Source organism: Amia ocellicauda, chromosome 10, assembly GCF_036373705.1.
Source record: "Amia ocellicauda isolate fAmiCal2 chromosome 10, fAmiCal2.hap1, whole genome shotgun sequence".
In the NCBI taxonomy this organism is placed as follows: domain Eukaryota; kingdom Metazoa; phylum Chordata; class Actinopteri; order Amiiformes; family Amiidae; genus Amia; species Amia ocellicauda.
In genome coordinates, this window is record NC_089859.1 from 43612701 (window position 1) to 43632532 (window position 19832).

The 19832-nt window shown below is 41.8% G+C and overlaps 6 non-coding genes and 17 pseudogenes across 6 annotated transcripts; all 23 read right to left on the minus strand.

Annotated features, from left to right (window-relative positions):
* Positions 1–6216: 6216 nt before the first annotated feature.
* Positions 6217–6331, minus strand: LOC136762323 (U5 spliceosomal RNA). The gene has a single exon (XR_010820526.1). It is a non-coding gene; the product is annotated as a U5 spliceosomal RNA (small nuclear RNA).
* Positions 6332–12626: 6295 nt separating this feature from the next.
* On the minus strand, positions 12627–12745 carry LOC136761350 (uncharacterized; annotated as a pseudogene).
* Positions 12746–12966: 221 nt separating this feature from the next.
* LOC136761799 (uncharacterized) lies at positions 12967–13085 on the minus strand (annotated as a pseudogene).
* Positions 13086–13293: 208 nt separating this feature from the next.
* Positions 13294–13412, minus strand: LOC136761352 (uncharacterized; annotated as a pseudogene).
* Positions 13413–13628: 216 nt separating this feature from the next.
* LOC136762229 (uncharacterized) lies at positions 13629–13747 on the minus strand (annotated as a pseudogene).
* A 205-nt stretch (positions 13748–13952) lies between these two features.
* Positions 13953–14071, minus strand: LOC136760641 (5S ribosomal RNA). Its single transcript, XR_010820260.1, has one exon. It is a non-coding gene; the product is annotated as a 5S ribosomal RNA (ribosomal RNA).
* Positions 14072–14291: 220 nt separating this feature from the next.
* On the minus strand, positions 14292–14410 carry LOC136761345 (5S ribosomal RNA). The gene has a single exon (XR_010820346.1). It is a non-coding gene; the product is annotated as a 5S ribosomal RNA (ribosomal RNA).
* A 215-nt stretch (positions 14411–14625) lies between these two features.
* Positions 14626–14744, minus strand: LOC136761178 (uncharacterized; annotated as a pseudogene).
* A 216-nt stretch (positions 14745–14960) lies between these two features.
* LOC136762076 (uncharacterized) lies at positions 14961–15079 on the minus strand (annotated as a pseudogene).
* Positions 15080–15294: 215 nt separating this feature from the next.
* LOC136761071 (uncharacterized) lies at positions 15295–15413 on the minus strand (annotated as a pseudogene).
* Positions 15414–15629: 216 nt separating this feature from the next.
* On the minus strand, positions 15630–15748 carry LOC136761469 (uncharacterized; annotated as a pseudogene).
* Positions 15749–15968: 220 nt separating this feature from the next.
* On the minus strand, positions 15969–16087 carry LOC136762153 (uncharacterized; annotated as a pseudogene).
* Positions 16088–16303: 216 nt separating this feature from the next.
* LOC136761632 (5S ribosomal RNA) lies at positions 16304–16422 on the minus strand. Its single transcript, XR_010820376.1, has one exon. It is a non-coding gene; the product is annotated as a 5S ribosomal RNA (ribosomal RNA).
* A 216-nt stretch (positions 16423–16638) lies between these two features.
* Positions 16639–16757, minus strand: LOC136762362 (5S ribosomal RNA). The gene has a single exon (XR_010820563.1). It is a non-coding gene; the product is annotated as a 5S ribosomal RNA (ribosomal RNA).
* Positions 16758–16973: 216 nt separating this feature from the next.
* Positions 16974–17092, minus strand: LOC136762328 (5S ribosomal RNA). The gene has a single exon (XR_010820531.1). It is a non-coding gene; the product is annotated as a 5S ribosomal RNA (ribosomal RNA).
* A 223-nt stretch (positions 17093–17315) lies between these two features.
* On the minus strand, positions 17316–17434 carry LOC136761053 (uncharacterized; annotated as a pseudogene).
* Positions 17435–17653: 219 nt separating this feature from the next.
* LOC136761872 (uncharacterized) lies at positions 17654–17772 on the minus strand (annotated as a pseudogene).
* A 216-nt stretch (positions 17773–17988) lies between these two features.
* Positions 17989–18107, minus strand: LOC136760751 (uncharacterized; annotated as a pseudogene).
* A 221-nt stretch (positions 18108–18328) lies between these two features.
* On the minus strand, positions 18329–18447 carry LOC136762007 (uncharacterized; annotated as a pseudogene).
* Positions 18448–18658: 211 nt separating this feature from the next.
* Positions 18659–18777, minus strand: LOC136761544 (uncharacterized; annotated as a pseudogene).
* Positions 18778–18985: 208 nt separating this feature from the next.
* LOC136761579 (uncharacterized) lies at positions 18986–19104 on the minus strand (annotated as a pseudogene).
* Positions 19105–19313: 209 nt separating this feature from the next.
* LOC136762193 (uncharacterized) lies at positions 19314–19432 on the minus strand (annotated as a pseudogene).
* A 216-nt stretch (positions 19433–19648) lies between these two features.
* Positions 19649–19767, minus strand: LOC136761011 (uncharacterized; annotated as a pseudogene).
* Positions 19768–19832: the final 65 nt, after the last annotated feature.

Genomic DNA, 19832 nt, shown 5'->3' on the forward strand with positions numbered 1-19832 from the left:
GAAGTGGAGAAACACAGCAATAGTAATCAGCACCGATGCGACTGCGTCTTTAAACCCCATTTAACATCACAATCAAACTCATTCCGCGTCTATGGCAAATCGTAACCCTAATGTTACAAATGTTCCCTAAACACCTATTTTGCAGGATCAATAAAAAATTATTAGGATTTTTTAAACTTTTACTGACACACATAGTTAATAGCAATGTGTTATAACTTTACCGAAAATAATAATCTGTATATCTTTAATTGTTTAGACGTTATTAAGATATAATGCATCTTTCACATAGGGAACATTTGTAACATGTTAGGAAAAACAAACAAATGATTTGAAAATATTCATAATTACAGCATACAATTTGTCAGGCTTCATAACAATGGTATTTATAACATACTCTGTAAAAATCAAGCAAATAGCATTTGTGGTTCACGAGAAAATATGTATATATAATCAAAGCTATCAGACTATAGCAGCCGGTGTATGAAGACACATACGATTATACAGCATTATTTGGCAGCTTCGCAAGACCTAATTTTAAACGTTGTTGGTAAGTTAGATAATTAGTGGGGACCCGCTATTTGCAGTTCTTCCCCTCCATAATTGCTAAAATAAAGTTTTACTGACATTTTATTGACCCTACCACTGCATAGGGCACATCTGTAACATGAACGCTACTGAATGGCACATACATTGAAAACTACGGAGAACTGAGACAAATCCACTTTACACTTCATAAATAATCTTAAAACGTTTCCAACCAAGGCAACACCCACTTGAAATACGTTCATTCTCATTTTTGGTAAACAAAAAGAGAGATTGTTACATATGTTCCCTATGATGCATCTACAGAGAGAGAGAGACAGACAGACACTAACTCTCTCTCTCTCTCTCTCTCTCTCTCTCTCTCTCTCTCAGCTGGGAGTGTGTGGGAGGGGTCTGCAGTGAGCGGGAGTGCTGCTGAGAGCTCTGTCCTTTGGCTGCGTTTTTTTGTTGCTTTACTTTTTTCAGTTTGTTTATTTTGTCTTCTGTTTTCAGTGCTTTTCTTATTGTGGGGGAACAGGGGAGGGGAGGGGGGAGTACCGGTAGTTCTTCCCGGGTCGGGGGGTCGGACCCCCTGAATGCGTCTTTTGAAAAACTGACCCGACGCCATGGAGTCAAGATCGCTCCGGTGCAGTTCTGCCCCCTAGAGCAGTGTGTGTTAGCGGTTGGGGAGGTAGCAGGGTGTGAAAATATCAAGTCTGCTGCCATTGTTATCTTCTTAAAAACCACTGATCTGCTCAATCAGCTAGTGGCTAATGGCACAGTGTTAGACGACACTTTCACCCCGGTGTTGCCGCTCGCTGCTCCTGCCCGGAAGGTAACGCTGTCTAACGTCCCTCCGTTCATCCGCACCGGCTCGGGCAGCTGATGTCCGGCATTAAGAGGGTCCCGCTGGGCTGCAAAGCCCCGCAACTGAAACACGTCGTGTCCTTCCGAAGGCAGCTGTATATGATCCTCAATAACATCAATGAGGATCTTAATGTCTCCGAAGTTGGATCTCTCTTGCTGCCACCACCACGAAGATTGCTCTTTAGTAATGTTGGAAAGTCAAAGACAGCAACCGTCAGGGTTCTTGCATATGACGTATTCGTGCTGCACCTCTCTGCAAGGATCCAGGACAGTTTGTCAATGTAAACTCCAGTGCCTGGGAATATTTCCACCTAAAAGACAATGGTAAATAAAAAACAAGTTTATCCCCAAACTATTCTTATATTATGTTAAGTGGAATACATTATCAGTAAGGCTGTGATTTTGTTACAGAAATGTGTTATTAAAGACCACAGTATGTCTCAATTCTAAGTTTATTAATTTACAGACATAATAAAGTCAGTGAATCTGTGACACCCATAATTCAATTACATTCTTATTATCAACTATAACTATGAATATAACTGATAATGTAGCATCATTAGATTGTTTACAACCAATATTTGTTTTCAATATATATATTTTTACCTTGTCTTTGTAATATTGTAGACCAAGAGTGTTATACCTGTTTTGGTGATTCTTTGTCAGATTCAGAACAATTTGCTGTGGGGCTGTCAGAACCACTTGATGGTGACACACTTTTGTCTTCATTGCTGATAAATGTGGCTTTTGTTACAATTTTTTTCAGATTGTCCAAAAGGTCTGGAATCTCTGGAGAAAAAAACCTTAGTATTAAATGATAATCATTTCTAGTAATATATTTAATGCAAAGTGAAAACAAAACCATCAATGCCTGCAATTATACTTGAGAGACTTGCTCTATGTTATTGGCAAACTGACCTTTTTGTGGGTCATTAACATTAGCTACGAAAAAAATAAAAAAGATAAAATACAAGAATTTCCAGGTCTAATGTAATGCATATAGTCATTAATGTAGGATTATGAAGTTATGTTGAAAAACTTTATTTAATAATCAGTATTATTAAACTATTAGACAGTGCACATTAAGAGTCTGTATTGTGGTTCTAGATTACTTCAGTATGATCAACTATAATACTTTACTCTGGAATCTAAATTACTGAAGAATAACATTTATCAAGGTAAGGAATTATTTGCTATAAATAAAAAAACTTACCATCAACCATACGGTTTCGAAGACATTGGTTTTCATTTTTAAGTCTTTTTAAGTGTTTTCCTTTTCGAGCTGCTTAACGTTTTGCTGTAGCTCAACTTCACTGGACTCTTTAAATGTCTGTAGAATATGACGGGATCTAATTCTTGAAGCTCCATCGGTTTTCTTTCTTATTTTGTGCTGTATTCAGAGAGGAAAAGAGTTTAAAATGAAAATATATATATATATATATGAATATGATTAAAAAAAAACAATCCTGCAATACATTTATTTAATATTTGCAGTAATTATCTCACCGGTAACTGTGGTTCATCAAGGTCACTATCATCTGAAATTTGAAGTTTTTTGTTTGGTTTAGGTACTCTCTTCATTTTAGGACAGGGCATTTTTGTTAGGTCATTAAGTTTTCTTCTTAGTTCGCCTTCTTTTCCTAAAATAAAAATAAAATAAATAAAACCCTGCATTATGTCCACAGATATTTGGGGATTATATTTATTTGTCATAAAAATACTGTGCTTTGACCATACAAATTAAGATGAACAGCCAACACTGAATCAAAACTGAAGTTAAATTATATCTGGTTTAATTTATTTTGTGATTTGGGGGATTTTATTGTAAAGCACAACACACAATAAATCGTTCTTACAAATGCCAGTCAAGTATGACGAGTTTTTAGCGCCCTCACCACCACCTACCATGTTATAAGAGTATGTTAGACGTACAACACATTAATAACTTAAACATTCATTTCAAATATACTGTGATTGTATATATCAAATAGCATGTAAAGACTTTAATGTTTTTTTTTTTTAAATAAATATTGTTACCAGTCATAATGATCTGCGCTTCATGGACAGGCCATCCACCTTTTGGAGGTTTGTTCGTGTCTCTCCACTCTGCTCTGAAGTTTCGAGTCGTCTCTTCGTCATCATCAGCAATGCTGAATAAATCAAAATTGCGAAAGCAAGCAGTGGGAATCACGCTGTAAGAGTCTTTGTCGACCCCGCTTTCCCACTTCACCAACGCGTGCATCACCGCCATACTACCTTCACCTTCTCGTCCGTTTTTCCCCCGACAAGTCACGGCACAAAAAACAGTCCCGCTCTGCATTCTGGTACTTGGCGTTCTTAATAACACCAACAGGGTGTAATCGCATAGACCACTCGAGTATAAAGTACTACATATCCCATCTGTTACAGTTTTTTTTCTTCTTCTGAAACTGCAAGCGCACTACATAAAGTTTGGCAAATGAAGAAATTTGGATGATGAGTTTACAATCTTATAAACAGTATTTAAGTAAACCTAGATATGCAATTCCAAATAGAACAGCATCGAGATGGAGAAACAGGATACAAAAATAATAATACAATGTTTATACTTTTTGTATTTTAATTACAGTATGTAATTATTGCCTTTTGATTTACATTTACAGAAAAAGAACGGCGGCAAACGTGGACTACCCAACAAGAAGCAACAAAGTTACTAAAATATCAGATTCTCAGGTAAGCTTCATGCAGCCATACATGTATAATTATAAAATCAATCCAAAAAATAGACCTTGTTTACCCTACAACTGATTTGAGTGTTAATTCTATTTAAGATATAAAAAAATATTTTATTTTCTGAACTAATAATCTGTGAACATTCTATTATCTCTATAATTTTAATTAATACATTTATTTTATTATTGGTGGAACATTATGTTTTTCAGCTCAGATGATTTCACGTACCATCAATTTTTCTGTTAATAAATGTGCAAAAACAAATCAGATGGATAGGCCCCTACATATGAACATTAAGTTAAAGGCCTAGAGTGAGTGTTCTTCACTTCCAGTCATGGCGGGCCACAATCCAGCTCTTTGTAACTCATCAACAACCAAAGACCTGGGAAAAGGGTTAAATGGCTTCAGTTAAGCCAATTAGGTAATTAAGAGCTCAACTGGAAAAAAAACAGCAGGCATAGGGGTACTTTAGGACCACAGTCACTGATATAACCTACAATGTTGTTGTAATGAAAATCAGCAGACAGTGGGCCTCCTCCAGGACTAAGGTTGAGAAGCACTGGTCTTGAAGACCACAATAACAATCGACCTCAAGGGCTAGGGATATTCGAGGTGATGCTAAACCAGTCCTGAATGTTTAAATATAATGTTATTTTCTTGTAGTGTGCCGTTGCTGTTAATGCAACCAGTTATATTGAGCCATCAAATACAGAAGCTGACGAAAGACATCAACATGTAAATTTAGTTGTAAATTTAAAGTGTGTGTGAAAAGTATTTTGTATATGGAGATTAACCCATAGTTTCACAGATAAATTGTGGACCAGTGATATTCAGGATCTTCAAAACAAGTCCTGAATGCTCAAACTTAACACTTCTTTTTTTAGAGTGTCGTTGCTGTCAATCCAGCCAGTGATGTGGAGCCATCAGATACAGAAGCTGATGAAAAACAACATGTAAATTTCCTAAATTAATATGGTGCATCAAAATACTTATTTAGCACTTTCAACTGTTTCTTTGTGATTCCTAAAATTACTTTACAGGCTGGGGCTGGGGGAAGACACTGCGCCCGCCTGGAGAAGCCTGTACAAGCCCCCCTCAATAAGAGAGCTGGCAATCTGCAGTGGAGGGTGTTACACACCATTATTGCTGTCAATTCTTTTATTACTGTTCTTAACCCTGCTGTGTCCGACGCCTGCCCATTCTGTGCTCAGAGAGAGACCGTGTTTCACTGTTTCAGCACTTGCTCTCGGTTGTCACCCATTTTTAGTCTTTTAACTCGTCTTTTTACTGATCTTAACCTGATTTTTAACACAAAGGTTTTTATTTTAGGGGCGCGATACACCAGAAAGACCAAACATGTGGACCAGCTGGTAAACTTCTTGCTGGGCCAGGCTAAAATGGCCGTCTATAAGACTAGGAAGAACAGAGTGTGTGGGGAGGGCAGTGAGGATGCAGTGAGAGTGTTTGCCATGCTGGTCAAGTGCAGAGTCAGACTAGAGTTTAACTATTACAGGCTGATGAATGATTTGGAGAGTTTTGAACAGGTCTGGTGTATTAATGATGCCCTTTGTGAATTGTATGACGGGGAGTTGGTTTTTATTATGTAATTCATTTATAGGGTTTAGTATTTGATGGTAGTTTTGTTGTGTGTATTGGGTTGCTTTCTTTAAAAGTGTACAGATCAGTGGCGGAGTTAATGCTTGTTGGGGGGAGACAAACAAAGGGGAACACTATTTTTTATTTATTTATTTATTTTCTTTTGTATGAATTATTGCGTGTTGCAAACAGGCAATGAAGTCTGATAAAAGTCAAAAAGTCTCTCTCTCTCTCACACACACACACACAGCCAGCAAGACACACAGAGCCAGCCAGCTCAGCGATGACATCACAAACATCTCTCTCAGGTGACTCCTATGACATCACAGAGCACGTACATTCCGTTGCTTGCCGTCTGTCAACCACTCAGTCACTGCCAGCCAGACTGGCTGGCTGACTGGATGGTGGGGCTGCTTGCTGCTGCTGCATACCTTAGCAAGCTTATTTGCTTGACCGGCCTTCCTCCTCCGCCCACATGCCCACCTATGTCCGATCTGCTGTTCACCTGGATCACAGCTCCGCCCCAACAAGGCAGAGCCTCCCAAGAATGGTACAAACTCACCCACGATCCCCTCCACGGAAAGCTATAGCAAAAGGCAAAAGCATTATACGTAATGAAGAGGAACCCGAGTCCAAGACGCATCCGACCAGCCATACATATTTGTGTGTATTAAAGATCACATTTTATTACATTTAGATTTTCTGTACTTTATTACATCTTTTTGTGATTTTTAAATGTATTGTTTCTTTTCCTTATATATGTATGTATGTATGTATGTATGTGTGTGTGTGTCTGTGTGAAAGTGTATGTGTTTGTGTGTCTCTGTGTGAAAGTGAGTGTGTGTGTGTCTGTCTCTGTGTTTGTGTGTCTGTCTCTGTGTGAAAGTGAGTGTGTGTGCGTGTGTCTGTCTGTGAAAGTGTGTGTGTGTGTGTGGGTGTGACAGTGTGTATGAGTGTCTGTCTGTCATGTAACTCGCACATCTGTGAGGGCACCATTTTTGCAGAAAGAGATGTACACATTTTGGAGCAACATATGCTGCCATCCAGACATCGTCTTTTCCAGGGACGTCCCTGCATTTTTCAGCAGGATAACGCCAAACCACATTCTGCCCAGATTACAAGCGCATGGTTGCGTAGGCAGAGAGTGCGGGTGCTAGCATGGCCTGCCTGCAGTCCTGACCTGTCTCCGAATTGAGAATGTGTGGCGCACTATGAAGTGCAAATTAAGACAACGAAGGCCCTGTGCAGTTGCGCAGCTGAGGAAATGCATAATGGATGAATGGGGGGAAATCCCACTTGCTAAACTTAACCAAGTGGTGTCTTCAGTGCCCAAGTGCTTAATAAGTGTTATTAAAAGAAAAGGTGATGTTACATAGTGGTAAACAGTCGACTGTCCCAACTTTCTTGGTTTCTTTTCACTGCTAATGAGATGCTGTAGAGTGAGTTAGTTATATTGCTTTCAGGAGCTCTAATCGTATTGATGAGTTCATGCAGCATTTGTAATTGAATTTCAAAAAGAAATCCTTGCTGTCTGGCCTGTGTGTATGAGATGTACTCTGTCAATCTTTGGCTAACAACTGAAACATTGGTAGAACAGAAATGGCAACATAAAAAAGAAAAGTACATTTTAAAAGAGCACATTAAATAGGATGAATATACAGTTTTTTACAATCACTTTGTCACTAATTTCAGAACCTTGATGTCATTTTTCAAAACTCTAGACACAAAACTCAAAACGGTCATCAATTGTAACACAGGCTGTCCAATGTTCAAAACATTGCATTGTGCATTCATATCTTTAAAGAAACCTTGCACTTGCAGACTTGTTGGTTCAAATAATTCATTTATCATGAAATACCATAGTAACATTTATTTAGATCACCCACACAGAAGATACCGATAGTTTCACTGTGTAGTTGTTCGTACAATCATTAAATATTGTAGTACAAAATATGTGATACATGTTTCATTATGGTACTACACATAAATACATCACTGTAAAAGGACTAGTAGAGAGAATACTACAGACACAGTGGAATCATTGAACAAAATCTGAAATGTATTGATGCAATACAATCAAATCACACCATAGGTTTCTTTGAATCCATGCAACAATAATTAGCTACAAAAAAGAACAAAACTACAGTAAAATGTCAACTGCAGTGTTCCTCACCTGGCTTAGTGTAAAACAAAGGATTGATTACTGTACTTCTGAATTTCCATCAGCCCTGTGTTCAGGTTCAGGTTCTCACAACCATTTTTCACAAGAGGCATCTTGAAACTGAACATACCTGAACATACTCAGTCATCAGCTGCTTCACTCTGTCTGCATTTCTTTCAAAAGGCACACTATACTCTGTGCTACACATTGGTATGCAGTATACAGTCATTTGACAATTGAGAGTAGCCTAATGTTTAGTGCATGCTGAAGACTTGCCGCTTCTCAGTACGGAAATTTCTGATGATTGAGGCCACAGTTGATCCTGAGTTGATTCTGAGGTTTGATTGAATCATTGTAGCTGCCTCAGTCATGGTCATGCCATGATTTACAACATGCTCTACAACTATTTCTCGGATTTCACTGGACACTATTTGCTGTTGCTGCCGCTGTCTGGTCCGTGGCCTTGTCCTCTACCACGTTCCCCCAACACCTCTCAAATGAGGCCCATGGCTGCCTCTCTGGTGAGGCCTAAGCCCTCCTCTATGACGAGGCCCACGACCACCTCTCAGAAGGGGTGCATGTCCCCTTCCATTCCTTTGACCACCACGTCTTCCTCCTCCCACTGCTTGACCTCTATTGTGACCTGGATGACCTGCCGGCTCCATGTTATCACTGTGTTGCTGGGGTGGATAGCACTCATTTCACTCGATACTCGTACCACAATGTGAAATCAATCATCAATAACCAGTTGGCAGTATTGGAAAAGCAATTACAAGGGCCTGCATACATACAGTAATGTCAAATCTGATGTGGAAGAACAATCATCTTCAACCAGGTTGGAGCGTTAGTTGCAATGCCTTTAATACACGCAGCGTGGAGAGGAACAGTGACTCAAGTAGATCCCAAAGTCGCTCTGCCTTCATTTTAACAGTCAGAGCTTTTATACACAAAAATCAAAGAGCTGGTTATAATCAGAAAGTCATTACTATGTTATCTTAAAAGTTAGCTAAGCAGAATTTATATCATTATAGGACAGAGTTCATAGATCAACACATGGATTAGGGAGCAGGCACTTCAATCATACTGTTTGACATTGTCTCCAAGATTCTCATCGTAAATAACAAACAGAAATCAAACTACCTTCTGGCCTGACCTTCTAGCTTGACCTTATCTTTCTTAAGTATACAAGAGAGAAAAACAGGTATTAGAGAAAGAATTTCTAACTTTCCTTCCACACTGCAAACATGGTGTGGAAAAGTGCTACATGATGATGAATGATGATTAAATATTACATCCATAGATAATGTAGTCCAACTGGTTCATGCTCCTCGTTTATTGATGTCAATGGATCTCATTATCCTGAAACTTTCATGATCGAAACATGGAATATTGTTTCTCAGTTTCCATAAAATTATGCATTAAGAGTAATGCAACAGTCACTTATCATTTTGAGCAGCTGTATCAATTGATAGTTAGATCTTTGTAATGAAATGAATAGACAGTGATCTCAGATGTAATGTGTGAATTGCATTTTGAAATGGTAATACTTTGATGTTAAGTTGTGTCATTTTAGTTCAATGAACAAATGATCTGAGGTTGATGTGTATTGTATCCAAGCAATTGTAAAAAAGTGTTAGAGTTTTGAAAAATGTGCATTTTGATCATCGGGTGTGAGTTTAGTGTCTAGAGTTTTGAAAAATGACATCAAGGTTCTGAAATGAGTGCCAAAGTGATTGTAAAAAAGTGTAATATCAGGGGACAGTGGCTATTAGTGATCTGGCCTTCCGTGGCCTCTGTATTAATGTAACAGGTCACATTGTATGTGTACACTGATACTTGATAGTATAATATAGTACAAGTAAAAAACATACATAGGTATCATAGAAGTATTTTGCAGAAATGATTATGGATAGTTATCAAAATGGAGAGGAAATGCTAAATCCAGTCTCCCCAGGCTGAGCTTCTATTGCTGCACCTGCTGGCCCCACTATATGGATAGAGCCACACCAAGTACAAGAGTCTCCCCATTGCTATTTATATCTCCCTATCCAGTCTTCTTTAAGTGACGATATGCAAATAACGGGGACTATGATTGGCTCCCTGACATTACCCACACTGCGACTGATGCTACCCATTTCACTACCCAACAAAGACCCATAATATGCGTGTGTCTGTCTGTCTGTCTGTCAAAGTATGTGTGTGTGTTTCTGTGTGTGTCTGTGTCTGTCTGTCTGTGTGTGAAAGTGTGTGTGTGTCTGTCTGTCTGTCTGTCATGTAACTTGCACATCTGTGAGGGCACCACTAATGCAGAAAGAGATGTACACATATTGTTTATTTTCCATATATATGTATGTATGTATGTATGCATGTCCAATTGCTTTGACAATACAAATGAATTGAATTGAGAGGGAGAGAGAGAGAGTAAGAGAGAGAGAGAGAGACAGACAGACAGACAGACAGAGAGAGACACACACACACACACACACACACACAGAGAGCCAGCCAGCCAGCTCAGCGATGACATGACGAGCCTCTCTCAGCTTACTGCTATGACATCACAGAGCACGTACATTCCGTTTAACAAATCGTTAAACAAAAAAGGTTATAAACACATTGACTACAATACCGGTTAGTAAGACGAAGGTGAGTCTCTCGTTAGTATTATTAGTCAGACATTAAATAACTACGCAGGTTAGTATTTATGTCAGGTAACTTCTCGTTATATATATATCAGTCTCATTTACGTTTAGGTGCCGAGAAAGATCCTATTTGTTACCACAATTTCCCTTAACTGATTATTATTCAATGATTAAGGATAGGCAGGGCCACCAATAATCTAATGTCTATTAACTTGTGTCAATTTCAGACTAAACAGTTAAACAGGAATGAGAAGATATTTCTCGGATTTTTATTTTTATTTCTAAAATTATCAACAAAACAGTTTAATGCAACTCACATTTATATTTAAGAAAACTAAATGATATTACACATTCTAGAGTTATGAATCACAGATTAACATTTCTAATTGATTTCTCAAATGTCATGAATCACAAACTCCAAACTGTTAAACTTATGTGAACTTCGTCGCAGAGAGGCCTCTCTGGCTTCGGGCTCAGATAACAGCACACGGCACGAGGTCCGTGTGGTTTGGAACAAAGGCAGTCCGGTTCGGCTTTGTCCAAGAACTTCCACTCAGTCGATGCACCTGGAAGTTGGGGTTTCGGGAATGTAGAGTCGTTTCCAAACAGATTTTCCATTGGTTTGAAGGCTCCAAGGTTGTGCACAAAATCTTCTTTGTAAGCATGGTTCCACCGTAGTTACTTGAAGACGAAGTCTTTGAGGAAAGCAGGGCCCTGTTTGTTCCAAGGGTCAAGTTTCTTAAGACTCAAATAGCTATTTAAGTGACTGACACTTTCGTATTCAGTCGACTTAGTCAATTGTCCAGCTGTAAAACTCCACTGATCAGGTGGGTCTGTGAAGTTATTTATTTAATAAAGTCCTTTAAAATAATTCTTCGCTCAATCTCCTTCTCATAGTTTAACTCTTCTGTTGCCGGCAAAGACTTGGTTGGTTTCTGATTCCGGTTCTGGCAACAGAGCTACAGGTTGAGCTGTGGCAGCGAGTTTCTGGTTCAGGTGAGAGAGAGAGAGAGAGAAAGACTGTCCGCTGTTCCTTATAGTCTGTCAGATCAGTAGGTGATTGGTCCCTGAGTTCTTGAGATTGGATTTCGGTTTCAGCCCCCAGTGTCCTATTGGAGGGAGGCTTTATTTATGACTGATGTCAATCCATGCCATCTTTTGGAAATGCCGGTTGGCCTGGGTTCGTAGCTCTATGTCGGGATTTCGGCTCTCATCCACTTCAAAGAGTTTTTATCACCTACAGGCCCCTTTCTCCAGACATCTCATAGCAGAATTCCAAACTATTTGGCCTCTTCTCGGTGCCATCCTCCGCAAAACTGTCACTTTGATGCAAACCAGTTCTAAGCTGATGAGCTAAGGAAATCTGATAACTTTGGGGGGGGAGAGGTCTTCTATAGATCAGTGCTTCAGCTCAGAGCCCAAATGCTCTTATCCAAATACACCCAACATAACGCTACATATGTATGTATGTATGTATATATGTGTAGAAGGAAAATTAGAAATTATTTTCTTACACCTGTTTTTCTCTCTTGTATACTTAAGAAAGATACGGTCAAGCTAGAAGGTCAGCCCAGAAGATAGTTTGATTTCTGTTTGTTATTTACGATGAGAACCTTGGAGACATTGTCAAACGGTATGACCTACATGCCTGTTCCCTAAAACCATGTGTTGACCTATGAACTCTGTTCTATAATGATATATGTTCTGCTTAGTTAGCCTTTAAGATAACATAGTAATGACTTTCTAGCATGTATGGATGTATGTATGTATGTATATATATATATATATATATATATATATATATATATATATATGTATGTATGTCCAATTGCTTTGACAATACAAATGAATTGAATTGAGAGGAAGAGAGAGAGAGAGAGAGAGAGAGAAAGAGAGAGAGAGAGACAGACAGACAGACAGACAGCTCAGCGATGACATCACGAGCCTCTCTCAGCTGACTGCTATGACATCACAGAGCACGTACATTCCGTTGCTTGTCGTCTGTCAACCACTCAGTCACTGCTAGCCAGACTGTCCCTAAGACAAAGTGTACAATACTTCAATTATATCTCCTCCAGACAGATAAAGAGTATTAAGAGCTACGATGAAGATACCCAGGAGACGTAAAAAGCTTGCATCACCTGGTATTTCCTGGAGGTCACCCATCCAAGTACTAACCAGGCCCTGGCCCGTTTAGTTTCCAAGGTCTGACGAGACCGGGCACGTTCAGGACGGTGTGGCCGCAAGCCGAGATGCCTGGCTGCATGATGTCTCTTAAAGGCTGGCGGGTATTGACGGAATTTCCAGCAAAAAATAAAAAATAAAAAAATAAAAAAATGGAGGGAAAAATAACAGTGCAGGAAAGGGTGTTGAAAGTAGCCGGGAACGTGTACAATTCTTCAATTATATCTCCTCCAGACAGAAAGAGAGTATTAAGAGCTACGATGAAGTTACCCAGGAGACGTAAAAAGCTTGCAGCACCTGGTATTTCTAGGAGATCTCCCATCCAAGTACTGACCAGGCCATGCCCCGTTTAGCTTCCGAGATCTGACGAGACGGGGTGCGTCCAGGACGGTGTAGCCGCAAGCCGAGAGGCCTGGCTGCATAATATCTCTTAAAGGCTGACGGGTGTTGACGGAACTTCCAGCAAATAAAAAAGAAAAATGGAGGGAAAAATATCAGTTCAGCAAAGGGTGTTGAAAGTAGCCGGGTACGTGTACATTTCTTCAATTATATCTCCTCCAGACAGAAAGAGAGTATTAAGATCTACGATGATGTTACCCAGGAGACGTATAAAGCTTGCAGCACCTGGTATTACCAGGAGGTCACCCATCCAAGTACTGACCAGGCCCTGCCCTATATAGCTTCCGAGATCTGATGAGATCAGTCGCGTTCAGGACGGCGTGGCCGCAAGCCGAGACGCCTGGCAGCATGATGTCTCTTAAAGGCGGGCGGGTTTTGACGGACCTTCCAGCAAAAAAAAAAAGAAAAAAGAAAAATGGAGGGAAAAATATCAGTGCAGCAAAGGGTGTTGAAAGTTGCCGGGTACGTGTACATTTCTTCAATTGTATCTTCTCCTGACAGAAAGAGAGTATTAAGAGCTACGATGAAGTTACCCAGGAGACGTAAAAAGTTTGCAGTACCTAGTTTTTCCAGGAGGTCACCAATCCAAATACTGACCAGGTCCTGCCACGTTTTGCTTCCTAGATCTGACAAGATCGGGCGCGTTCAGGACGGTGTGGCCGCAAGCCAAAAAGCCTGGCTGCATGATGTCTCTTAAAGGCTGGCGGGTATTGACGGAACTTCCAGCAAAAAAAAGAAAAATGGAGGGAAAAATACCAGTGCAGCAAATGGTGTTGAAAGTAGCCGGGTACGTGTACAAATCCTCAATTATAACACCTCCAGACAGAAAGAGAGTATTAAGAGCTTCAATGAAGTTACTCAGGAGACTAAAAAGCTTGCAGCACCAGGTATTTCCAGAAGGTCTCCCATCCAAGTACTGACCAGGTCTTGCCCCGTTTAGCTTCCGAGATCTGATGAGATCGGGCGCGTTCAGGACGGTGTGGCCGCAAACCTAGAGGCCTGGCTGCATGATGTCTCTAAAAGGCTGGCGGGTATTGACGGAACATCCAAGAAAAAAAATTAAAAAAAAAATAGAAAAATGGAGGGAAAAATATCAGTGCAGGAAAGGGTGTTGAATGTAGCCGGGTACGTGTACAATACTTCAATTATATCTCCTCCAGACAGAAAGAGAGTATTAAGAGCTACGATGAAGTTACCCAAGTGACGAAAAAAGCTTGCAGCACCTGGTATTTCCAGGAGGTCACCCATCCAAATACTGACCAGGCCCTGCCCCGTTCAGCTTCCGAGATCTGACGAGATCGGGCGCGTTCAGGACGGTGTGGCTGCAAGCCAAGAGGCCTGGATGTATGAAGTCTCTTAAAGGCTGGCGGGTATTGACGGAAGTTCCAGCAAAAAAAAAAGAAATAAGAAAAATGGAGGGAAAAATATCAGTGCAGCAAAGGGTGTTAAATGTAGCTGGGTACGTGTACAATACTTCAATTATATCTCCTCCAGACAGAAAGCGAGTATTAAGAGCTACGATGAAGTTACCCAAGTGATGTAAAAAGCTTGCAGCACCTGGTATCTCCAGGAGGTGTCCCATCTAAGTACTGACCAGGCCCTGCCCCGTTTAGCTTCCGAGATCTGACGAGATCGTGCGCATTCAGGATGGTGTGGCCACAAGCCGAGATGCCTGGCTGCATGATGTCTCTTAAAGGCTGGAGGATATTGACAGAACTTCCAGCAAAATAAAGAAGAAAAAAGAAAAATGGAGGGAAAAATATCAGTGCAGCAAAGGGAGTTGAAAGTAGCCGGGTACGTGTAGAATTCTTCAATTATATCTCCTCCAGACAGAAAGAGAGTATTAAGAGCTATGATGAAGTTACCCAGGAGACGTAAGAAGCTTGCAGCACCTGGTATTTCCAGGAGGTCTCCCATCCAAGTACAGAATAGACACTGCCCCATTTAGCTTCCGAGATCTGATGAGATTGGGCGCGTTCAGGACGGTGTGGCCGCAAACCAAGAGGCCTGGCTGCATGATGTCTCTTAAAGGCTGGCGGGTATTGACGGAACTGCCAGCAAAAAAAAAAGAAATAAGAAAAATGGAGTGAAAAATTTCAGTGCAGCAAAGGGAGTTGAAAGTAGCCGGGTACGTGTACAATTCTTCAATTATATCTCCTCCAGACAGAAAGAGAGTATTAAGAGCTATGATGAAGTTACCCAGGAGACGTAAGAAGCTTGCAGCACCTGGTATTTCCAGGAGGTCTCCCATCCAAGTACTGATCAGGCCCTGCCCCGTTCAGCTTCCGAGATCTGACGAAATCGGGCACGTTCAGGACGGTGTGGCCGCAAACAAAGAGGCCTGGCTGCATGATGTCTCTTAAAGGCTGGCGGGTATTGATGGAACTTCCAGCAAAAAAAATAAGAAAAAAGAAAAATGGAGAGAAACAAATCAGTACAGCAAAGGGTTTTGAAAGTAGCCGGGTACGTGTACAATTCTTCAATTATATCTCCTCCAGACAGAAAGAGAGTATAAAGAGCTACGATGAAGTTTCCCAGGAGACGTAAAAATCTTGCAGCACCTGGTATTTCCAGGAGGTCACCCATCGAAGTACTGACCAGGCCCTGCCCCATTTAGCTTCCGAGATCTGACGAGATCGGGCGCGTTCATGACGGTGTGGCCGAAAGCCAAGAGGCCTGGCTGCATGATGTCTCTAAAAGGCTGGCGGGTATTAACGGAACATCCAAGAAAAAAAAAAAAAAAAAAAATAGAAAAATGGAGAGAAAAATATCAGTGCAGGAAAGGGTGTTGAAAGTAGCCGGGTACGTGTACAATACTTCAATTATATCTCCTCCAGACAGAAAGAGAGTATTAAGAGCTACGATGAAGTTCCCCAGGTGACGAAAAAAGCTTGCAGCGCCTGGAATTTCCAGAAGGTCTCACATTCAAGTAATGACCAGGCCCTGCCCAGTTTAGCTTCCGAGAGCTGACGAGATGGGGCGCGTTCAGGACGGTGTGGCCGCAAGCCAAGAGGCCTTGCTGCATGATGTCTCTTAAAGGCTGGCGGATATTGACGGAACTTCCAGAAAAAAGAAAAAAGAAAAAGAAAAATGGAGGGAAAAATATCAGTGCAGCAAAGGGTGTTAAAAGTAGCCGAGTACGTGTACAATACTTCAATTATATCTCCTCCAGACAGAAAGAGTGTATTAAGAGCTAAGATAAAGTTACCCAGCAGACGAAAAAAGCTTGCAGCACCTGGTATTTCCAGGAGGTCTCCCATCCAAGTACTGACCAGGCCCTGCCCCGTTTAGCTTCCGAGATCTGACGAGATCGGGCGCGTTCAGGACGGTGTAGCCGCAAACCAAGAGGCCTGGCTGCATGATGTCTCTTAAAGGCTGGCGGGTATTGACGGAACTTCCAGCAAAAAAAAAAAGAAAAAAGAAAAATGGAGTGAAAAATATCAGTGCAGCAAAGGGTGTTGAAAGTAGCCGGGTATGTGAACAATACTTCAATTATATCTCCTCCAGACTGAAAGAGAGTATTAAGAGCTACGATGAAGTTACCCAAGTGACGAAAAAAGCTTGCAGCACCTGGTATTTCCAGGAGGTCACCCATCCAAGTACTGACCAGGCCCTGCCCCGTTCAGCTTCCGAGATCTGACGAGATCGGGCGCGTTCAGGACGGTGTGGCCGCAAGCCAAGAGGCCTGGCTGCATGAAGTCTCTTAAAGGCTGGAGGGTATTGACGGAACTTCCAGCAAAAAATAAAAGAAAAAAGAAAAATGGAGGGAAATATATCAGTGCAGCAAAGGGTGTTGAAAGTAGCCGGGTACGTGTACAATTCTTCAATTATATCTCCTCCAGACTGTAAGAGAGTATTAAGAGCTACGATGAAGTTACCCAAGTGATGTAAAAAGCTTGCAGCACCTGGTATTTCCAGGAGGTCTCCCATCTAAGTACTGACCAGGCCCTGCCCCGTTTAGCTTCCGAGATCTGACGAGATCGGGTGCATTCAGGACGGTGTGGCCACAAGCCAAGACGCCTGGCTGCATGATGTCTCTTAAAGGTTGGCGGGTATTGACGGAACTTCCAGCAGAAAAATAAAATAAAAATAAAAATAAAAAGATGGATGGAAAAATATCAGTGCAGCAAAGGGTGTTGACAGTAGCTGGGTACGTGTACAATACTTCAATTATATCTCCTCCAGACAGAAAGAGAGTATTAAGAGCTACGATAAAGTTACCCAGGAGACGTAAAAGCTTGCAGCACCAGGTATTTCCAGGAGGTCTCACATTCAAGTACTGACCAGGTCCTGCCCCGTTTAGCTTCCGAGATCTGACGAGATCGAGCGCGTTCAGGACGGTGTGGCCGCAAGCCGAGATTCCTGGCTGCCTGATGTCTCTTAACGGCTGGCGGGTATTGACGGAATTTCCAGCAAAAAAAAAAAAAAAAAAATAGAAAAATGGAGGGAAAAATATCAGTGCAGGAGAGGTTGTTGAAAGTAGACGGGTACGTGTACAATACTTCAATTATATCTCTCCCAGACAGATAGAGAGTATTAAGAGCTACGATGAAGTTACCCAGGAGACGTAAAAAGCTTTCAGTACCTGGTTTTTCCAGGAGATCTCCCATCCAAGTACTGACCAGGCCCTGCCCCGTTTTGCTTCCAAGATCTGACAAGATCGGGCGCGTTCAGGACGGTGTGGCCGCAAGCCAAGCGGCCTGGCTGCATGATGTCTCTTAAAGGCTGGAGGGTATTGACAGAACTTCCAGCAAAAAAATAAAAAAATAAGAAAAATGGAGGGAAAAATATCAGTGCAGCAAAGGCTGTTGAAAGTAGCAGGGTACGTGTACAATTCCTCAATTATAACACCTCCAGACAGATAGAGAGTATTAAGAGCTACGATGAAGTTACCCAGGAGACGTAAAAGGCTTGCAGCACCTGGTATTTCCAGGAGGTCTCCCATCCAAGTACTGACCAGGCCCTGCCCCGTTTAGTTTCCGAGATCTGACGAGATCGGGCGCATTCAGTACGGTGTGGCCACAAGCCGAGAGTCCTGGCTGCATGATGTCTCTTAAAGACTGGCGGGTATTGACGGAACTTCCAGCAAAAAAAAAGAAAAAAATAAATAGAAAAATGGAGGGAAAAATATCAGTGCAGCAAAGGGTGTTGAATGTAGCCGGTTACGTGAACAATTCTTTAATTATATCTCCTCCAGACAGAAAGAGAGTGTTAAGAGCTACGATAAAGTTACCCAGGAGACGTAAAAAGCTTGCAGCACCAGGTATTTCCAGGAGGTCCCACATTCAAGTAATGACCAGGCCCTGCCCCGTTTAGCTTCCGAGATCTGACGAGATGGGGCGCGTTCAGGACGGTGTGGTTGCAAGCCAAGAGGCCTGGCTGCATGATGTCTCTTAAACGCTGGAGGGAATTGATGGAACTTCCAGCAAATAAAAAAAAAGAGAAATGGTGGTAAAAATATCAGTGCAGCAAAGGGTGTTGAAAGTAGCCAGGTACGTGTACAATTCTTCAATTATATCTCCTCCAGACTGAAAGAGAGTATTAAGAGCTACTATGAAGTTACCCAGGAGACGTAAAAAGCTTGCAGCACCTGGTATTTCCAGGAGGACACCCATCCAAGTACTGACCAGGCCCTGCCCCACTCAGTTTCCGAGATCTTACGAGATCGGACGCGTTCAGGACGGTGTGGCCGCAAGCCGAGATGCCTGGCTGCATGATGTCTCTTAAAGGCTGGCGGGTATTGACGGAACTGCCAGCAATAAAAAAAAGAGAAATGGAGGGAGAAATACCAGTGCAGCAAAGGGTGTTGAAAGTAGCCGGGTACGTGTACAATTCTTCAATTATATCTCCTCCAGACAGAAAGAGAGAATTAAGAGCTACGATAAAGTTACCCAGGAGACGTAAAAGCTTGCAGCACCAGGTATTTCCTGGAGGTCTCCCATCCAAGTACTGACCAGGCCCTGCCCCACTCAGTTTCCGAGATCTTACGAGATCGGACGCGTTCAGGACGGTGTGGCCGCAAGCCGAGATGCCTGGCTGCATGATGTCTCTTAAAGGCTGGCGGGTATTGACGGAACTGCCAGCAATAAAAAAAAGAGAAATGGAGGGAGAAATACCAGTGCAGCAAAGGGTGTTGAAAGTAGCCGGGTACGTGTACAATACTTGAATTATATCTCCTCCAGACAGAAAGAGAGTATTAAGAGCAACGATGAAGTTCCCCAGGAGACGTAAAAAGCTGGCAGCACCTGGTATTTCCAGACGATCTCCCATCCAAGTACTGACCAGGTCCTGTCCCGTTTAGTTTCCGAGATCTTCCGAGATCGGGCGCGTTCAGGACTGTGTGTCCGCAAGCCGAGAGGCCTGGTTGCATGATGTCTCTTAAAGGCTGGCGGATATTGACGGAACTTCCAGAAATAATAATAAAGAAAAAGAAAAATGGAGGGAAAAATATCAGTGCAGCAATGGGTGTTGAAAGTAACCGGGTACGTGTACAATACTTCAATTATATCTCCTCCAGACAGAAAGAGAGTATTAAGAGCTACGATAAACTTACCCAGCAGACGTAAAAAGCTTGCAGCACCTGGTATTTCCAGGAGGTCTCCCATCCAAGTACTGACCAGGCCCTGCCCCATTCAGTTTCCGAGATCTGACGAGATCGGGCGCGTTCAGGATGGTGTGGCCGCAAGCCGAGATCCTGGCTGCATGATGTCTCTTAAAGGCTGGCGGGTATTGACGGAACTGCCAGCAAAAAA